The sequence below is a fragment of the Aphelocoma coerulescens genome, chromosome 18 (assembly GCF_041296385.1).
Source record: "Aphelocoma coerulescens isolate FSJ_1873_10779 chromosome 18, UR_Acoe_1.0, whole genome shotgun sequence".
NCBI classification, from domain to species: Eukaryota; Metazoa; Chordata; class Aves; order Passeriformes; family Corvidae; genus Aphelocoma; species Aphelocoma coerulescens.
This window is the reverse complement of record NC_091031.1, coordinates 1,701,825-1,722,723: the sequence shown is the minus strand read 5'-3', so window position 1 is coordinate 1,722,723 and position 20,899 is coordinate 1,701,825. Positions and strand designations below refer to the sequence as shown.

The 20,899-nt window shown below is 50.5% G+C and overlaps 1 long non-coding RNA gene across 2 annotated transcripts; it reads left to right on the top strand.

Annotated features, from left to right (window-relative positions):
* Positions 1-14,796: 14,796 nt before the first annotated feature.
* Positions 14,797-17,167, top strand: LOC138120287 (uncharacterized). Of its 2 annotated transcripts, none has more exons than XR_011155811.1 (4): positions 14,797-14,943; positions 16,150-16,260; positions 16,388-16,642; positions 16,824-17,167. It is a non-coding gene; the product is annotated as an uncharacterized lncRNA (long non-coding RNA). The 2 variants fall into 2 exon arrangements; XR_011155810.1 differs by having other exon boundaries at positions 14,797-15,049.
* Positions 17,168-20,899: the final 3,732 nt, after the last annotated feature.

Genomic DNA, 20,899 nt, shown 5'->3' with positions numbered 1-20,899 from the left:
CCAGGACCTGAGGTTGAAAGATTTGCCTTTGTTTTTGATGAAAACACAATTTCACTTTGTCTGGCCAGGAAGATGATGCTGTTTTCCTCGTCCACCCTTCATCTCTCCAATTCAAACAAGGAGCTCCGGGTTGAACGTTGATTTTCTCGTACAAGGTGATGCTGGAAGAGTTGGACAGACAGAGTTTGTGCTGGAGGGATGCTGGAGGTGTGGCTCCAAGGGAGGGAGAACAACGGCGTGGAGCCCTCGGATGTCAACTGGAAGAGGCTGAGGCCAGATGAGTGCTTGGAATAAACACGGAAGAGATGGCAGAACCAAAGTGGCCCATCCAGCTCGAGTTTTCATGGGATCATGGAATGCTTTGGGTTGGATGGGATCTTAAAATTCACCCCATTCCAGCGCTGCCGTGGGCAGGGACACCTTCCACTATCCCAGGCTGCTCCAAGCTGGCCCTGGAGCCGGCCAGGATCGGGCAGGGCTTGTCCCAGAGCTTCTGCCACAGCTCAAGAGCATTCTGGTGTTCTTCCCATGCAATGAGCAAAACTTCAAATGGAACCTTGCAGGTTGGCTCTCCCATCTTTAACTTCCAGCTGCAAATCCCCCAGAGCAGGAAGGAAACTCCCCCGGTGTTTTAAGGGAATAAAGAGAGATTTGGGTTGGCAGCCCAGGCCTGGGGTTTGTGGATGTGCCACAGGGTTTGTGCTGCTGATGTTTGGGGGGTGTCCCCGTGCCAGTGAGGGGCCCCCACAGCCTGGAGATCCCCATGGGTGTGTGAAAGGCTCTCCTGGCACTCCAGGCACTGAGGTCATGGCAACGTCTGGCACAAAGGGCTCCTCTATCTCCAACTGGAAGGAACAGCACGAGTTTTATTGGTTTTCCTGAAATCCGCCTCCTCTGGAGCGCTGGCAATCCCAAGTTCTCCTCTTTTCAGTTCCCTTCTGCCTTCCAGGGGCCTGGACAATACTGGGAAAGAAGGTCCTTCCATAAGTTCTACCTTCTCAAATCTCCCCTCAGTGTTCCAGCTGGACACAGTGACCCAAATTTGTGTTTATTAATAATAACATCGAAGTGCTTCTCCTTGAGGAGTTGTTTTCTGGATAGACAGCTTCCAAAGGGCAGCCCCAGAACCCTGGAAATCCAGACTGAGGATTTGGCCAAACCTGTGTGGTGACATACCGTGGGTGGGAAGGACTGGAGGGAGATCAACACCCGGAATCCCCAAGCAAAAATTAGAAAAAATGTTACAAAAAAAGAGCATTGTCTTTTGAAATGATTCCTTTTTGGGGCATTCTGCTGTCCCATCTCTCCTCTCGCTGTCCACAAGCAGATAAACCTGGAATGTGGAGGGATCTCCTTGCTCAGGATGCCAACAGATGGCAATATTTTATCATCCTTCCCGGTGCCGTCCTCCCCTCAGTGCATGGCAGGATTTGCATTTCTTCGTTGTGCCATGAGGAGCTGGTGCTCGCCCGCTCCTGCAAACACCTTTCTGCTGTGGTATTTTTAGTTTTCATGGATATTTTTAACGGATATCACAACTGCATGTTCTAATAGTCTCACCCTGGAGATGCTGGGGAATTACAAAAGCTTTGTGCCAAACCAGAGTGCAGAAGTGTCCCCTCAGCCCTCGTGCCTCGGGCACAGACGGTCCCAGGGGACACGGGGGCTGCTCTTCCCAACATGTTTGTGGCTGGACACGGCAGCTCTGTCAGGAATGAACCTCCCCTGTCCCTGCTGGTCGCTTTTTCCTTGTTGTGAGCCAACATTTGGCAGGGGAAGGAAAGCAGATGGGCCTCAGCATATTGTCCTGTGTCCTTGTTCTCAGCTCACTCTTTGAGAAGGCAGTTGGTCTTTTCTGCTTTCCCTCTGGCCAGGAATCCACGTCCTTACAAACACATCCAAATCTTTCCATGGATGTGCCTTTTCCCCTCCAATTGTGCCAATATCTGCCTCAGGTAGGAGCCAGGCCCTGCATCCTCTGACAATACCCAGCAGCTTTGAGCTCTGCAGTGGAGGCAGGGCTCCAACAGGCAATAAAACTGAGCCCAGCAGAAAACCAGCGACCATTTATTTCTTTTTCAAAGTGTTTTTATCTTTCCCTCCCCCAGCAGAGACTTTCCCTGCGTTGAAAGGGATCCCCCGGCCACAAGTCAGCAGGAGAGGCCGGGGAAAGCTTTGAGGGTCACTGAGGTGGAACGTTCCAACACACGGGAGCAGCTCACACCCAGGGAGAGTCCCTTCCCTCCACAACCAGCCTGGGATCATTCCTCATCCAGGCCCCCCTCCAACCATTCCCATCCCCAGCTTCCACTGGTGCCAGGTCCCCACGTTGTCCTTCTCCACAGGCAGTGCTAAAGCAAACAGCACACGGTATTTACTGGGTGCAACACTTTAAATCAGATTAATCTGACCAATAAAGGATTTATGGCCAATAAAAATTCCACAGTGGCGTGGCTGATTCGGGGGGGAGGACCAGGAATGAGGGGCTCGTGCCCAGCCCCAGCCAGGCTGTCAGAATTCCCGGGAGGACGAGGAGAGCAGGGAGAGGAGAGGGCACCGCAAGGCTCAGGGGTGCTGGGGATGAGCCCATCGGGGTTCTCTGTTTGCAGCTTTGGGCTTGGGAGCAACAAAAAAGCCTGAATAAATCATTGGAGAATCATGGAATGGTTTGGGTTGGAAGGGACCTGAAGGATCAACTCATTTCATCCTTAGGGACACCTCCCACTATCCCAAACCCCATCCAAGCTTGGACACTTCCAGGGATCCAGGGGCAGCCACAGCTTCTCTGGGCAGCCTCATGTTGATGGTTTGGCTTAGAAGGTGCTGATACCCCTAAAAAGCCTGGATTCCAATCATTCTCCATCCGTTTATCTTTCTATATCATCCAGATATCCATTTATTCTATATTTCTCTAAAGAACATCGGTAGGCCCTGGAGACCACAGGGAAGCGAGGTTAAAGATTGGTTCAGGTGACATCCTTACCTTCCCAGGCCCAGCGAGTTCACTGCTCTTTGACAGATGTCACTGCTGACGTTCTCGTGGCTCTTCTATCCAAGGGACTCTCTTAATCCCAAAGGGTGCCTGGGGAGTTTGTTGGTTTGGGGATCAAATTTTCAGAAAATTTGGATTGGTGTGATCCTCCTTTTTTTTGTTGGGGGTGAAGATAAAGAATAAAACAGTGCAAATCAGCTCCCTTTCTGCATGAGCTCAGTGGAGCAGATAGGAGGGAAATTAGGATCCCTAATTGCCAGGGCTGATTGGCATCTGGAGCCCGGTGACTCAGGGGGTGTTCCTGAGACTCTCTGGAGACAGCCAGGCCTCTGCTGTCCCTGACAGGTATCTGCACTGCCCCTTCCCAGCTCTGGGAATTTCTATTTTTAGCTGGAACGGAGAGGAAGAGGAGAAGGGAAGAGAGACATGAACTCATGGAACAGTTTAGGAATTGTCTCTGCCATGACGGTGCCCAGGCAAAGCCAGTTCTTAACCCTGACACGAATTTTGCCAGCATCTTTCCATGCTGCCACCCACAACATTCCCCCTCCAGGGAGCTGGTGCCAGGGAATGCCATCCTACAACAATGACAGCACGAAGGGAGGAGAGGCCCTGTGCCTGCAAACACAAACAGATGAGGTTTTTTGTTTGCTTCCCTCCGTTTTTTTCCGTGCTCGCTCGGAGGTGACTTTCCAGTTGACATCTCTGGAAGGGGATTGCTCCAGCAGGGCCTGTGCCTGGAGCACCACCACCCTCTAGAACAACAAACCCGTGGGGACGTGTCAGCCCCGCAGCCCTGACAGGGCACGGCACAAACACGAGCCTGGCCAACAGCTGGCCTGGCCAGCGTGGGCTTCCCGAGGGTGCAGAGCTCCCACCCCAGCTGGATAATGCATCACTTCACACCAGCAGGGAGCCTGAGCTCTTGGAAAGCCTCAAATTCTCACCCTCTGGTCACACAGACCTTTGCATGCTGAGAACAATTGATGGGTCAGGTTCCCCTTGCAGTGAAATTGTTCAGAACATCAGAGCCCAGGGTTGCAGCCCTCCAAAGGAGCGACGTGTCCAGCTCGTGTTCCTCTGGGAAAAAAGGATGCCTGTGGCACAAAGATGAATTTTCCATTCCTTCCTAAAGGAGTCGGGGGTGCTGTGGTCATTCTGAACCACCCTGAGGGTTTGTGGCTGGCTGACACCTCGTCAGACCTGCTCTGGAATAAACGGGGACCTCTCTCCTGTCACCTCCTCTGCCTGGTGGCTTTGCAGCCCTGCTCTTGTCCCTCCTCTCGTCCCTCCTCTGTTTTTCTGTCCAAGTGGCAGCAGCTTTTGTCTGAAAGCAAAGCAACAAAACCCTGCATGAGCACAAAGTGCTGCCGGAGCTGCTGCGTGAGGGTTTCACCGTGTGCCTATCAACATCCACACGTGGATTTGCCCTTTTCTGTCATTTCATCTGCAGGCAAAGGATCCTGCACTCCCAACCCCAAGCTCTCGCACTGCATGATGTGATGGAAATTAACACCTTAATATATATATGAAAAACAGCTCCAATTAGATTTTTTTTTTCTTTTACTGTGTTTCCTGCTGCTTATGACTAAGTGTGGGTAATTATCTTGGCTCACTTTTTCCACTCCACCCATGCTTAGAGAAAACCTGTTGCAAGTTTTCTTGAGATTTTTGCTTTTTTTGCCTCCCTCGCTTTTTTTTTTCCTCCCTGCTAGTTTTGCTAATTAAAAGCTTTGCAAATTGTTGTGTGTGATAATTATTTTTATTCTGGTTTAGCAACCTAAAAGTAGAGATTTGAAATGCTTTCAAAAAGAAATTGAGGTGTCCAACATGATTTTTTTTCTTTTGCTTCACAAAATTACTTTTCCAAAAGCTTATAAAGAATTTGCTCCTATTGAAGAGATCAGAGCAAATAACAACAGAAAACTCTGAACTTTCCTGCCACTTATTTGGTCCCAATTCTGTGGCATTCAGGACCCTGTATGGTTTGTTTTGATTGAAATATAAGGCACCATCTACAAATCCCCCTGGTTTTCCCATTCCAGAGGGAAAAAAGCCCTCTCAGCAGAGATTTTCCATGTCCTCATTGTATGATGGACCCAAACTCCCATCTCGGACAGAACTATCCCCAAAAACTGGTGGGCATACAAGGAAAATCCAGAGTTTTCTTTCTGTGCCATCAGATCAGGGTTTTCCTAAATGCCCCCCACCCCTCCCTGAGGATGGAAAAAGCAGGAATATTTTCTCAGGGACTTCAGAGAGCCGTCCTTTCCCTGGGCTCTCCCTGGCCACATCCCAAGGGGAAACTTCCCAAAGCACCCAGGCGTGGCATTTCCATTTATCCAGGACTGTCTGACACGGAGCTGGAAGCTGATAAAGTTTAGAAGTGGAAAACAGGGATCCTTGTCTGGCATTTGGAGACAGATCCCTGCTTCCCTAAGGTTGTTTCTCCTTGGTCCATAACGAACGTTAATTAACACTCAGGGGCTTTGCCTTGGCAAAGCGTAAAAGCAAATCTTCATTTCTGCTGAATTCCTTCTGCTGCTCTTCCTTCCACAGATCGCTGTGATCTTTGCCAATCCTGCTTCCCAAATATTCCCATCACCAGGATGAACAAGAGGGAAATCAGTAGTTACAGGCTAGAAACACAGGGCTGGTATCAAAGGCATCGCTTGGTCCAACTTGGAGCAATTTTTGGCCATCACAGGAAGAGTTGTGAAACAGGGAAAGTGCCACCCCCACATCATTCCTCAGGCAGAAGTCCCTGCCTCTGAATTCCCTCCTTTCTCGCTGCCTCCCTTCTTTTTTCCTTTGTTGTCACCCACAAAAACCATCCACAACTCCCGGGAGGAATCCAGGGCACAAAGCGAAAAAACCTCTTTGAATGGATTTCGATCCCATTTTCTTGTCTGGAGACCCAGACCTTTGGAATATCCATTTTCCCACCTTTTGGAGAAAATCAGCAGTAAATTGTCAGATAATGCCCTTCATTCAGAGAACATTTCACACATAAATAGCAAAAAATATAAACAGTGACCTCCACGGATCAGCTGGAATGGGTCTCCCAGGCATTTTCTCTGACCTCTGAAACATCCATAACTTTTTCTCTTTTCTCTAATAAATGCATTCGAACTTCTTAAAGGATTTACTGTGTGGGTCTGAAGAGAGGTTTATTCTCTTCTGCTCAGTGATTAAACAGCTCTGATTTTGGCTCCTACAAGATTTAGGGATTTTAAATGTTTTTCCAAGGGTCACGGGGGTGTTAAATGGGAATCAATTGTTCCCTGAGTGCGGTGTAGAGGTGACAACCCCAAATTATTTCATTTATCCCTTTTTTCTTCATGAAAAGTTGGATTCCAGGAGCTTCAGGAAGGTGGCAAGTGGGAAAGGACTGGGAAGCCTCTCAAAATGCTCTGGGAAGAAGAGCTGGAACAGAGGATGAATCCATTTGCTGGGGGACCTGAGAACAGCAAGGGCAGGAAAAGCAGGGAAACTCCTGGAATGACCCAAATTTGGGTAAATTGGAAACGGAAGGCCGGGATAAGGTGAGCAAAGAGGTTCTGCATGGAGAAGGAATCCTTGGAAATGCTCAGGGCCGGGTTGGATGGGGCTTGGAGCAACCTGATCTGGAGAGCGGCACCTCTGCCCGTGGCAGGGTTTGGAGCTGGGTGATCATTGAGGGCCCTTCCAACCCAAACCATTCCATGATTCCATGATTCCAATGCAGCTGTGGGGCTGAGGACAGCAGCTGGACGTGCTCTGCTCCCCAGGCAGGGATTGCAGGAGCTCTTTGTCCCCAGGGCACACCAGAGCTCTTGCAGTGCCTGGATCTCATTAGGAAAGTAAAAGATTCTAAATTTATAAATTAATTATCATTTTCCTAGGAAGAACCATGCAGAGCTGTCTTGTGCCTGTGAGAGGGATCTGGGAGAGCAGAATCCCAGGATCGCTGAGGTTGGAAAGGATCTCCAGGATCACAGAGTCCAAGCTGTGCCTGAGCCTCACCTTGTCCCCAGCCCAGAGCACCGAGTGCCACCTCCAGGCCTTCCCTGGACACCTCCAGGGATGGGGACTCCAAACCTCCCTGGGCAGCCCCTGCTAAAGAATCAAAAGAATCAAAACGAGCTCATTCTGTTCATGATTCATTTTGGTTCCTGACACCACGAGTGCAGGAGCATCTTTGTAGAAAGATTTCTCCCTTTCCCTGTTTCCAGATGTTTCTGGGAGTTCCCTGTCACTGACATCACTTTTTCCAAACGTGTGTGGCCCTCCTGTCCCCCTGCACTTCCCCTAACCCTGGGGCACAAGGAGACAACTCACCCAGGGCTGGGATGAGCTGCGGCATCAAAGGCAATTCTGCAGCTCCTCACCGTGAGTGATTAACAGATGACATTTCTGACAGTGCAAAGGCAGAACTTCCAGGAGAAAGAATCTTTTTCTGCAATGAATTATCAACCCGAGTTAGAACAAAACAGAGGGGGGAAAAGTGTCCCAAACGCAACGTGGAACTTCTTAGGAGGGTTCTGGCCTTTTGAAGATGCAAATAATGGATGAGTGAGGAGGAAATCTGGTGTTTACCTTCTTTCTTGTTCTAACTGGGAACGCTCCTCCAAGGCATTTCCCTCCCAGCATCTTCCTCAAAATGCTGAGACTTCGAAATGCTGGGACCTCTCTCGGTTAAAAATGAGAGCAATGCAAATCTGTCCCAGAAAAAAGGGAGCCAGGGGACAACTGAGCTGCAGCTTGGGGGGATTTTCTCCTCCACCTGGGTGTGGGGGAGCAGTGGGAGCCCCCAGCACTCGCCAGGCTCCCACCCCGCCATCCCCAGGCTCCGGAGCCGGGATGAGCCGTGGGTTTTCCTGAATTACCTCTGGCTGTCAGAGCCTTCCTGCTGCAGTCAGCAGGGACCTGTCGGGTCTCGCCTTCCGCCAAAACAATTCCCACAGGCTGAGCCACCAGCGAGGTTCAGGTGCGGGTTACAGACTCCCAGTCATCCGGAAAATCCACGCTCCCAACAGGAATGGGCTGGGCTGCTCTCCTGGAGGAGATTTCCCCTCATGCATGAGATGGCAGGCGGACACCTTGCAGAGGAGGCTCAGGTCCCTTTGTTCTGCCACTTCCCGGGCTTTGTCCGTGGGATCTGACGGATCCAGGGGGATTCCAGCGCCCCAGAGCTTGGAGCTGCCTGTGCCAGGCACCTCACGCAGTCTGCTCTGTGCTCAGGGAGAAGCAAGAAGGAACTGATAGGAAAAACAAAGGATTAGGGATGAGAAAGAAGCAATAAAAAGGATAGATGCTAATTCCGGTGATCACAGATGGAAATCCTGATATTTTTATCCCCTATTTTCCTTTTAGTACTTGCTACCATTTCCTGACAGCAAAATGTTCCTCATGGCCATTGGCTGGAGAAAAAAAAATACAAAAACATGGGGAAAGCCCAAGCTGAGGCTGGAATTTGACTTCCTAAAAGAACCGTGATGGCATTTGCTCTGCAAAGCTGAATTCCTTCATCCAAAGCCTAAAGGAGGGAATCACCACCCTCACTCATTATCATTCGTGGCAGTGAAAAGCAGATTTTCTGGTGTACAAGTGTCCCCTTTGGGTGACAATTCCCACTGCTGCTGCCTGTTGTGGAGCGCCCCAATCCTGTAAAAAATGAGTGACATATTCCAGGCTCTGCCTCTCCACGGCTTGGCACAGCTTGGGTGCTTTCCTTCCCAAGAAAAAATCCGCATCACCGTGAGATGCAGGAGCAAATCCCAGGGCTGCATCTCATTTGATTGTGCTCCTGAGAAGGGTCCTGGTGCCATTTCTCCTTCCCTGCAGCAGGTTCAGCCCGGAGCAGCTCGGAGCACGAGTTACACCCGCACTGATTGCTCAGGCTTTAGGGCTTTGTTGAATCAGGATGTGAAAAGTCGGCTGAGGGAGAACAAACCCCGGCCTGGGAACAAAGCCGTGCTGAGTGAGGCTCAGTCATGAAGAGCAAACACAAATCGTCCTCAGAATGGACTTGGCTTGTTCTAATTCGGATTTTTTTTTCCCGAAGATGTCAAAATGATGAAGATCTCAAATAACGGCTAATCCATGATGGGGGGGGTTTCTGGGCTTCTGATGTGGAATCGAGGTTACAGATCCCAGTTTATTGAACAATTTAACTTTAGGTTCATCTGTGTCATGTGGCAGCTGCAAAATATCTCCTCTTTTCAGCAGCTGAGGCTCCTGAAGAACCACAGGATCCCAAACTGGTTTGGGTTGGAAGGGACCTAAATTTCACCTCATTCCACCCCCTGCCAAGGGCAGGGACGCCTTCTGCTTTCCCAGGGTGCTCCAAGCCCTGTCCAGCCTGGCCTGGGACACTGCGGGGGATCCAGGGGCAGCCACAGCTGCTCTGGGAAAAAAATGCTTCAGCCTTGTTGCAGTTGTCACCCACTTTTGCCCTGGTGGCCCTGGGCCAAAGGGCGTCAGGTGCTGAGCAAGAGCTGCAAAATCATTGACTTTCAGACCCAATTTCACCCACTCTGCAATAAACCAGAAATTATCATTTTTCTCCTTTTCTCTTTCTCTGTGATTATGAGCACACCATGCCAGCATTTGGAAGTTTATTTTTACTGTTCTTCTCAGTTCAGGACACACCCTTTTCTCACTGCCTCCTACTCGAGTTATTCCTATTTATTCTGGATTTCCACTCCAGCTAACAAGGGAAAATAAGCATCTCTGGGGATAAATCACCCACAAAGAGCACCAGGGAATACGTGGCCGTCACTTCCACCTCCAATCCGATCCTCTAACTGGGAGCAGGGGCTTTATCTCCCTGTCTGATCAGGAGAAAATTCTGCAAGGCAGCAAACGAGGCTCTTTTCCCTCCCTCTCCTGTTCAGACCTGCTGCTTTTTGCCCTGGGACTTATGATGGGTGTCAAGAGAAAAATACTCTTCAGGGAAGAGAGTCCTTAACCCCGGGAATTGCTGTGGATGCTGTGAGTGGCTCAGGATGGGATTCACTCCAAACATCCTCCTGCTCTGTAGGTGGCCAAGGAAAGGTGCAGTTTTCTGTCAGGCTGAGGGCGAAGCTGAAAATGAGGCAAAAACTGGTTTTTTCCTTTGGATGGCCTGACTTGTCACCATGGCCTGGTAACAACTCGTTCCTGCCCTGATACCAACAAATTCAACGAGCAGAGGACGTGTCCTGAGAGGTCAGGACACTGTCACAGCGTGACAAAGCCAGTGCCACCCCTCACAGCCTTCCTGGGGCATGGAATGTTTTCTATCCCAGGATGTTTCCAGCTCCAAACGCAATCCCAGATGAGGACCTGACTTCCAGAAGAGTCCCTGTGCTCTCCCCTCAGCAGTTTCCCCGGGCTGGAGCGTTTGGAAGGTGGGCAGGGCCCTGCTGAGGGGCTGGGATCACCCCGGGCAGGATGCGCTGGGACGGCAGTGCCAGGGAAAGGGAGGGAAAATCAGCATTGCTGGTGTTAGAACAAATCACTACAGATCTGCCTCAGCCTGACCAGCACGCCTGGCAGTTCATGGAAATGTCCCCCCTGAGCCAAGAAAAGGACTAAAATTAGCTAGGAGGGGTCTGGTAATTCACAACGGAGTAGAATCTGAAGTCAGTGGGGATTGGGAAGTTCTCTTTCCCTGGCAGTGGCTGTGCTCCTTCCCAAGCACTGCAGGGTGTCCTCTGTCCCAGCAACTCCCAGCCTGGTCAGCAGGAGAATTATCCGATTTTGTGAGGGCACTTGCAGCTAATAAACAATGAGGGATAAATAAATACTGCTTCCCTAAACAATAAAAGATAAACAAAGAATGCTTCCCTCCCTTTCCACCTAATCTGAACCCATAACTGACAGCAAATTCTATTTTTGTTTTGTTATGGAAATCCCGGAGCAGCTGGGTTTGTTTAGCCCTGAAAGGACTCAGCACTGTTGCTTCTGTTTTCCAAACTTCCATTTTCCCCTACTTGATATTTCTGTGGTCAAAACTCAAAGGAGCAACGAGGGAAAATCCATTCTCTAAATAAAGCCAGAGATGAGCAAAAAGAAATAACTGCAAAGAGAACCCTCACCTTGGGGTTTGCTGCTGCTGAAAAAGCAGAAGGAAAAAGGAAAACCTTCACAGTCACGTTGGAAACCTTGGGAATTGTTTTAAATGCATCCCAATAATGGCAATTTTTGATTTGTAGGACAGCAATGTGAAGTCTCGGGGACAAAGGCAGGTGCCAAACGTGGGGGTTGTCTCAGAGCTCTGCTTGTTGTGACACGTTCCCTTCATTGCAGCAAATCCCTCGTAGTTATTTACAGTCATTAAGCTAATTGTGGCAGGCCAGGGAGGGAGCTGAGGAAATCACACAGACACTGTCCACCCCCAGAGCTGAGTTCCCCCTCCACGTGGCTTTGGGATCCGTGGGGGGTTCAAGCTGGGCTTGGAAAGGGCTTGGAAAACACCAACATCTGGAAGGATCACAGTGGGCTCTGCAAGAATTATTGCAGGGGCTGGGGAGGAAATTCAGCGCTCTGCAGCACGGGCAGCCCAACTGCAGCTTGCTTGAGCTACTGAAAGGGTTTTGATGTCCTCAGCCACAGTGAAACTGAAAGGGAAAAAGCCCAAATTTCATCAAAAAATAGACACCAGGGTGGACACCGAGTCCCTGTGCCCAGCCAGGACAGGCAGAGGGCTGAGCTGGGCCGTGGAAAAGATGGAAAGGCAGAAATTTTAACTCAGGGATCAGTTTTGTTATTGGGCCCTTCTAAGGTTGAGACAAACCACAGAGGTGAAGCTTTACAATTCCTTCCACGAACTGGGAATGCTTCGTACTTTGGGTGATCCCATGGGAATCCACTGGTTCTCCTTTCCAGGGGAAATCCGGAGGGAAGATCAGGAAAAGTTCAGCACTTAAAACTGACGGATGCTTTGAAAGGCTTCTCTTGGCCCTTTTTTGGCTGGTGAATGTGAAGTGGATCCATGACAGGACAAGATGTCAGGCTTGGTTGGTGTTGTGCATTGATTTTAAAGGCTTGGAAAGGAACTCCCAAATTCTGAATTATTGTGTGTCCATCTCTAGTGTTCCAGGAGGGCTGAAGAGCCTCTCCCTGAGCCTGTCCCGACCTGGGGCTATTTTCAGGACAGGATAAAGCTTTAATTGCTCACACTGATCCTGATGGAGGCTTGGCCCTGCTGATCCAGGGATCCAAGCCACGCCTTGGTGACATCCATTAACACTTTGTCACCGAAAGTGTCACCTGGGGACTGTTGTGTGGGAGCCAAGGATGGCTCTGCCCGAAAGCACCAACTCCTGGACTCGACCTTGCAGAGGATGGAGAGGTTTTGTGAGGATGCAAATCAGGAATAAGAGATTTTGACGCGGCTTCCAAGGATCCGCTTGGATTTTGGGTTTTCTCCTCGCACCCAGTGGGAGGTGAGGGAGGGTGATTTTAAAACTCCTTTCCAACCCAAACCATTCCGTGATTCCATGTTTCCGCTGTCCTCTGGTGCTCTTAAATGCACTGAAAAATTGGGAATCTGTTGGATTCCTCGTGGGGGAGCACAGCAAGCCCGGGATGAAAAGCACCCCAATTAAAGCTGTTGACAAAGCTCCCTCCTGGCCGGGTGCCACCCCAAACAGGCTGCGGGCTGGGGAAGGTGGGCGTTGTTTATCAGAGCCACATCTCTCCCCGTTTCATAATCGCCTCCTTTCAGGAAGAGGGCTGCTCCAAATCATTCCTTGCTGCATCCCAGGGTGCCTTCCTGCAGCCTGGGCTCTTCAGAAATGGCATTCTGGGAAGCAAAAAAATACCAAAAAAATCAAAAAAGAACAACCCACAGCAAAATATTGGGCTGAGCCAAAACTGGAAATCTGTCCTGGAGGTGCCTGTGGTCCCAGCAGTAATAAACCCTGGCGTTTGTTACATTAATTAGCACCTAATTAGCTTTTGGAGGTTAAATCAACCCAAGGGTTCTTGTAAGGTTGGAAATCAAGGTGTGACCTCTGGTGTGGTTTAGACTTGGGGTGTTTCCTTGTTTGGGATCATGCACTCGACTCTTTGCAGATCCACGGGGTGGCTGTTCCCCCATGGAAATGCCCTCTTCCATGGGATCATCCCAGCTCGCAAACCTGGAGTGATTGAACCTCCCGTGGGGAAGGCAAATCCTAATCCTCATTTTTTAAAGACTCCCAGAGTGAGCCAGGGAGGAATCAGGAAAGCTTCCCAGGGACTGAAGCTGTTCTATCACCACAGATAAATCCACGTGCTCTCACCACAGACTCGGCAATGGAATTAGGAGAGTTTTATAAAAAGAATTAAAGAAAAATTTCTTAAAGAAACATTGATTTTCCTGTTCTCTCCCCATCTCCATCAGTTTGTTGCTCACAATTCTCTTTTCCCAGCCTGAGGATGGGATGTAACTGTGATTTATCCAGGCTGGGAATTCCCAGTGCTGATCCTCAGCTCCTTGGCACTGTTGATCCATCAAATCCTGAGCCAGGCAGTGGCAGGTACAGAGACAGAGGAACCTCATTCCTCCTTGATGAGCTTCCCAATGCTTTTCCTGGATATTATTTGGCTACAGATCTGTGTTGAGAGATGGAAGAGGATACCCAGGATTCAAAGCTAAGGCAAACTGAGCCCAGGGAAATAGGGAAAACACATTGTCCATTTTTAATTGCTCTTCGGAAGCTCCTGGCAAGCTGCAGGAGTCTGTCTGGGTGCCCCAGCCCTTTTGAGGTCATTCCATCATGTTAGACCCAAGCAACAGCACAGAAATCATCCTCTCATCCTCCAGCCACTGCACTCTCATCCCATATTTTGTCTGCTCCCATCTTTTCCTGACTTTTACTGCACAACTAATGGAGAGGCTGGGATTGCTGGCTGCAGACAGAGGACAGGTTTAAAAGCTGAGCAGGGCTTTTTCCCCATTGCCCCATGAATGTAACATAAACCTGAAATTGCAGGATTTGCCTTGTTATCACGGTATTTTTTTTCTCTGCACACAAGTCTGGACATGATTTTCCACTCAGAGCTCCCACATTTGTCTCTTGATTTAATTTCTCCCAGGATATTAAAAAAAAACCCAAAACGATCCCAATCCTTTCCAAGTGTTCCCAAGCACCATCCTGCTGCCTGCCAGGAAAACAAGAGGCTGGGCTGGAGTGTTCCAGGAGAGATTTTCTCTAGGGAAGGGAGATGTGTAAAGAGGGTGATTGAAGCCACCTTCGGGATTGTTGGTGATTTATTTGCATTTTTTTTGAGGAATGAAGGTCAGGACTTGCTGCTGACTTCACCTGTGCAGGTGTCTGGCCTGGGATGAGGGCACAGCCCCCAGAGGGGCCGACTCCTCCTGCCTTCCCTTCTTAGCAGTTTTGGGGATCCTCTGGCAAATGTTTCTTCTCTACCTTGACCTGAGAGGGAGTTGGGTGCAAAATTCAAATTGGATGAAATTTCAGGAAGGTAATTCCAGGAGAGATGAATTCTGACAGCTCTAGGAAAGCTCTGCTCTTCTCTCGCTCTCAGCATCTTCCTTTTAAGTGACAGCTTTGTGCTCATGTGGAGCTAAAATTAAACCCAGCCACCCTAAACCCCAACATTCCCATTCCTTCTTACCTCACACACCTCTTCTGCATTTTAAAAAGCAATTTAATTAACCCACCTGTCCCCTTATCACCCACCCTCTTTGCACTCACCTGTTTCCTATCTGCAGCCAATCTGTTTTCATGTGTGTCTACTTAAATAATCATTAATCCAATTCCTTTAATTCCAGCTCAAAAAGGAACACAGTTTCACATGTTTCTCCTCAGTGTGTTGTGTTCTGCAGCTGGAGCTGTTTGGGGGGATTTTGGGGGCTGGGCTGGGGGGGCTTTGCTTTGTCTGCTTTGCATTGTTGCCCGCAGGCAGTGGCAGTGGCTCGTTGAAGCCTTCCCCTGCTGAAGGACAGCGAGAAGCTCGGCAAGAAGGAACAAGTGAGGCGCTTTTTGTGGTCGTGGCAGGCTGGGACCGGACCACCACGCGAGAACAAAAGGGATCAAGGCAGCCCCAGCAGCTCTGATTTCACGGCCCCAGCCGGGGGTAGGAGCCAGCGCATCCCGTTCGTACAGTCCGTGCGCGGGGCGGGCTCCGGCTCTCCCGGACCCTGGGGGAGCGTGAAGCAATGGGTTAAATTTGGCACAGCCCTGGGCAGCTCCTGCTCCTCCTGCAGGTCCGGCTGCCGGGGTCTCTGCCCGGGAGGAGCCGGGCTGGGCACTGCCATTCCTGCTCCTGTGCCCTGGGCAGTGTCCCAATGCCAGGAGGGGAGCAGAGGGCTGGGATTTGGGACACGGGGCCGGCCTGGGCAGTGCCATTCCTGCTCCTGTGCCCTGGGCAGTGTCCCAGCGCCAGGAGGGGAGCAGAGGGCTGGGATTTGGGACACGGGGCCGGGCTGGGCACTGCCATTCCTGCTCCTGTGCCCTGGGCAGTGTCCCAGCGCCAGGAGGGGAGCAGAGGGCTGGGATTTGGGACACGGGGCCGGGCTGGGCACTGCCATTCCTGCTCCTGTGCCCTGGGCAGTGTCCCAGTGCCAGGAGGGGAGCAGAGGGCTGGGATTTGGGACACGGGGCCGGCCTGGGCAGTGCTATTCCTGCTCCTGTGCCCTGGGCAGTGTCCCAGTGCCAGGAGGGGAGCAGAGGGCTGGGCAGTGCCATTCCTGCTCCTGGGCAGTGTCCCAGTGCCAGGAGGGGAGCAGAGGGCTGGGATTTGGGACACGGGGCCGGGCTGGGCAGTGCCATTCCTGCTCCTGGGCCCTGGGCAGTGCCCCAGCGCCAGGAGGGGAGCAGAGGGCTGGGATTTGGGACAGTGACCCTGTCAGAACCCTCCTTGTGCAGACAAAGAGCAGGAGTGGGTAATTCCAACACAGCTCTGTGTCTCTCTCATTTTCCTTTCACTTAACAGTAAAATCCTTCCCCAGCCCCAGTTTATCAGAGGCAGAAGCCTTTAATCCATCACAGATTTCCCAGAGGAGCTGGGGCAGTCCCTGGATCCCTGCAAGTGCCCAAGGCCAGGCTGGACAGTGGGGCTTGGAGCAGCCTGGGACAGTGGGAGGGGTCCCTGCCTGTGGTACTGGATGGGCTTTAAATTCCCTCCAACCCAAACCATTCCATAATTCCATGATTAATGTTCCTTGTGCTTCTCAGCTGGAAGAACCAACCGGTCCTGACACGAGCTGCTGCTGCTCCTGCTGGGATTCCATTCTAGTGATTTTCCATGCAAGGAGGAGCTGTTATTAATTGGGATAAATATTTCAGGTTATTTGTTTGTATTTCTGTTCCACCGATTAACAGGAAATGCCCAGAGCATCCTCACACTTTTGTAAACCTGTGTTTTATGTGGGCTTTATAATCTAAATCCGTTTTCCCTCTTTTTATTCCAAAGCCTGTGGCTTATAAACTCCGCTACCAGGGAAGAGCCCATAAAGGTGGACACAAAACAGCATTCCAAGGGAAATCCTTCAGCCCTGATCAATGTAAATAATATTTACTGGGACATCTAGTGGAAGAAGAACACAGTGCAAATCCCAGCCCTTATCTGTGGCTGGGAGGCTGGAAATGTGCAAATACCTCCAATTTGGGATGGAAAAATCCTCACTTTCCAAAGAATCCCATGAGGAGCAACAGGAGCAAAGGCAGTGTGAGTCCTTAATTGAATTTTAAATGTCATTCTACAAAATTTCTGCTGGGTTTGAACTGGTAAAGATTTAAAACAAACCCAACAAAGTAAAAGTTTTGAGAAACCCATTACAATTCTTGTCAAAGAATTGGAAGGTAATAAAGAACTCTAAGGTGGAGAATGTTCTTTCTGTTTTTTCCAGCCTCAACTGAAACCTCATTTGCAGATTGAAGTGATAATGAAGTAAATAAAGGAAATGACGAAGTTGTTTTGGAAACAAGAGCCTCCTTTTTGGCTGCTGTTTGGGCAGCGTTACTGACAGGAGGTGCCTGGCACGACGAGGGCTCCTTGGAGCCACCAGTGACCATGGGAAAGGATCATTTTGGAAGCTGTGTCTCTCCCAGAGGAACCCGGAGCTGTTCTAGAGCAGCAAATTTGTGCCATTTCCCAATGAGCAAATGCATCTCCTGCTCTTTGCCATGAAAACAAAGGAAAGGGGAATATTTCTGTCTGTCTGAGGCACTGAAAAAGCAAAAGCAGCAGTGGTGGGAGGTGGAGGAGTGGCAGGAGCAGGGTTCTGTCACTCGCTGCCTGTCCCAGCTCCTCCAGCCCTGACTTGGACAAATTCTTTGCTATTTTCCAAAAACTACCTGCAAATTTCACATGTTCTGTTTTCCTCTTCCCATCTCTGGGATGCTCATCCCGGGGTAACTCACTTGGGCAGCTGGATTGTCTCTGCAAGGTCACAGAAGCCTTCAAGGGGAAGAAACACAACAATAACTGAGAGGGTTTTGTTCTTTCCATGGGCACTGCTTTGATTAAGCATTGCTGGGTGCTTGCTCCAGGTTATCCCACACCCCTCAGTCCCTGGGATGTATCTGGGGTTACCTGGAGCCTGCCAGGGCTGTTTCCTTTTGTAGCTCCCTCTATTTACATCCAGGTGAAATGGGAGCAATTCCTGCCACATCCCTCAGTGGGACATTTGTCAGGGCACTGAAAACCCTCCGAGCTCCTTGTAGGGGTTTTCAGGGACAAGGTGGAGGCAGAGCAGGAATTTCTGATGGAATTGCGGCAGGCACAGCTGCTCTGGAACCACAGGCAGAGCCATTAAGCAAAGCAGAGTTTAGCAAAGGTCAGAGCCCTCAGCTCATGGATCCAACAATTCCCACCTTGGCTCGGGGGTAGGAGGAGCTGATCTAAGAATCCTTGTTTTCCAACTGGAGCTTGCAGGAGGCTGGCTCCTTCCAGCTTTTGGGATAATGAGGTGGAGAAACCCCACGAATGTTCTGTATCAGAATCCTTTTTGACACCCTCACTTGCTGCTGAGTTTGTCATCAGCTGCTCTCAGCCTCACAAATCCCCGCTGCCAACACACGAGCAAAGGGCTCGGAAAGAGTGGGGTTGGAAAAGAGGTGGGATCAGGCTCGCCCACAGACTTTCCTTTCGTGCCAGGGCTCGCAGACGTTTCGAGTTAAAGCAAGAAACAGCCAGGAAAAATGTGCAGATGCTTAATTCTCTGCAGGATTTATAATATTACACGGTGAGCGTTTGCACCCTATACAATAAAACCGCGTTGGCTTTACTACATATAAAAGAAAACAAAACAAAAAAATCACAAGTTTGACAGCAATTAGGGTGAATAGACATTTATTTTATCCTTTTACTAGCAGGACCAATTGTGATTTTATGCTCTGAAAAAGCTCATTTTAAAGTTTTATGTCTGAAGCGGCCTTGCCAAATCGAGCTTAATATTGTTACATTAAATGGATGGTAAAATGTGTTCTTAAACCCCTCCATCCTGTAAAGGGCCTGGAAGCAGGGAGCTGCTGCTAATGAGAGGCAGGGCCTGAATCCCAGCCCTTGGGGCTGTTTGCTGGAGCAGCTGGAGGTGTTTGCCAGTCCCTCCCAGCATCGTCCTCGCTTCCCAGACTGCGTTTGCCATCCAAGCTCCTCGTCCCAGCCAGGCCGAGCCGTGGCCACAGCCACAGCAGGGAGCCCAGAGTGCCTGGAGCTGTGCTGGCACTCTTCGAGGAGATCTTTCCCATCCTCAGAACAGGCCTCTCTCCCTTCCCAGCACTTCTTTTTCCCCTCTCTTGTGGCTTTAGGAACCCTGAAACCCTTGGTCAGAGCAGCTTCACAATGATCAGAGATTTTCTTTTCTTCACCCCCCTCAAAATCTTTATCATTTTGTGAGATGGCCCCGGGTACGGAGGAGCTTCGTGCCCTTGGTGCTCAGAGCCCTCCCACCACTCCTGGTCACAGCACCCTCAGAGAATCCAGTGGAACCAGGTGATTCCACCTTCTCTGCACCCTGGGTTTACCTGGGCCTCCAAATATTTGCTTTTGGAATGGTGAGTCAGGCATGGAGGGGCTGGAGCGTGTCCAGGGAAGGGAACGGAGCTGGGAAGGGGCTGGAGCCCCAGGAGCGGCTGAGGGAGCTGGGAAAGGAGCTCAGCCTGGAGCAAAGGAGGCTCAGGAGGGACCTTGTGGCTCTGCACAAGTCCCTGACAGGAGCAGGGAGTCAGGATCTGCTGCCAGGGAACAGGGACAGGAGGAGAGGAGACGGCCTCGAGGGGAGGTCCAGGACATGAGGAGGAATTTCCTAATGGAAAAGGTGGCCAGGCCTTGGAAAGGGCTGCTCAGAGAGGTTTCACCATCCCTGGAGGTGTCCAAGGAAGGCCTGGAGGTGGCACTCAGTGCTCTGGGCTGGGGACAAGGTGGGGATTTGGCCCAGCTTGGACTCTGTGATCCTGGAGGGCTTTTCCCCCTCAGTGATCCTGGGATTCTGTGAATGTTGTGCCCCAGGAACTGCTGTTGGCACTGCCTCATGCACTGGGCCACCAGTCCAAAGATGAGACCAGAAGCTGCAGCAAGAGCTGGATTGGGAAGGAAACGTCCCCAGCAGCTCTGAGCACGAGGAGCTGAGGGCCAGGAGGGATTAATGTGCTTTCCTCCAGATTAAAATGCCCCTCCTCATGCGCTGGGCTCCTCAAACTGGTTCAGCAGTGCCCCAGCTCTGGTGGAAGGTGCCAAAATTCCCAGCACTGCCCCAACTGCCTGCAAAGTTCAGCACTCCCAGAGGGCGTGGAGAGCTTCCCATGCACACCCAGCCCTGTCCTCGCCTCCCTCCCCGGATGAGACCAGGAAATAACGCTCAGAGGCTGTGAGGGGATAATTACAGGGTAAAACTGAAGGTGAGGGATCGCCTGGGGGGGCCACGGGAGTGCTGCAGGTCCTGGAAGCTGCCCCAGAGCTCCCAGCTCCTTCCAGCAGAGCAGGGTCCTGCGCATGGAGCTCCCCGGAGACCTGGGCTGGGTTCTGGGGATTATTTTTCAAGGCCACTTAACTCCTCCAAGTCTCTTGCTCAATAAAAGGCTGAAATGTCAGGGTTGTGTAAGGAGGGCAAAGCCAAGGAAAAGTTATGTAAAACTGGGCTGGAAATGTGCTGCTCCTGCTCAAAGCTGTCCCAGAGCCTGCTGGGGAGGGATGCTGTAGCAGGAGGGAGAGCTCAGATTGGTGCTGTGCAGTTCGTTAGGCCAGGAATTAATGCCAGATGATGTTTTCTGGAATTTGGTTTTATTCATTATAAAGATAAGGCTCCGTGCTGTGAAAAAATCACCCCAAACCAGAACCAATCAACCCAACAAAACCAACCCAAGATCGTTGAAATTCTTTGGGTTTCCCCACCAAACGCAGGAATTTTTACCAAAATCTCAGCCCTCATCCTTCATCTCCGTGAAGTTCATGATCAAGAGGAAATGGAGCAAGAGGAGATGGATGGATTCTCCCTGCAGTGGGAGGATGGAAGAGGCATTTCCCTGTAGCCATCCCTCCCTCCTGCCTGTCCTTGCTAGATCTGGATTAGGCCAAACTTTGCTGGGCCTGCCTTGGAAAGATGCCGATCCTAAAAAATGAGCACATCCTTCCAGAGATCCCTGCACGGACAATGGTGACACCAATTCATCCCTGTTCCCTAAAACCCCTCTGCCATTCACCCAGGAGATTTTATTCAGCTGCACAGAAGGTTTAAGACATTAAAATTCCTTTAATTACAGCACAAACAGGCACTTCCGAGCACTATTGACCAGGCTTTTCTTTCTCCGGGTCCGTGCTGAAAGCTTTCCTAGCTTTCCATGGGAGGTGATTTCCAGCCTCTTTGTTCCATGGCACTTATTAAACAATTCCTTCTGACAGCCTTAAATGCAAACAGCGAGACTGTAGCAACTGGGAAATTAAAAATATATCGTTAATACAATGCCAAAGGCACTTTTTTCTCCC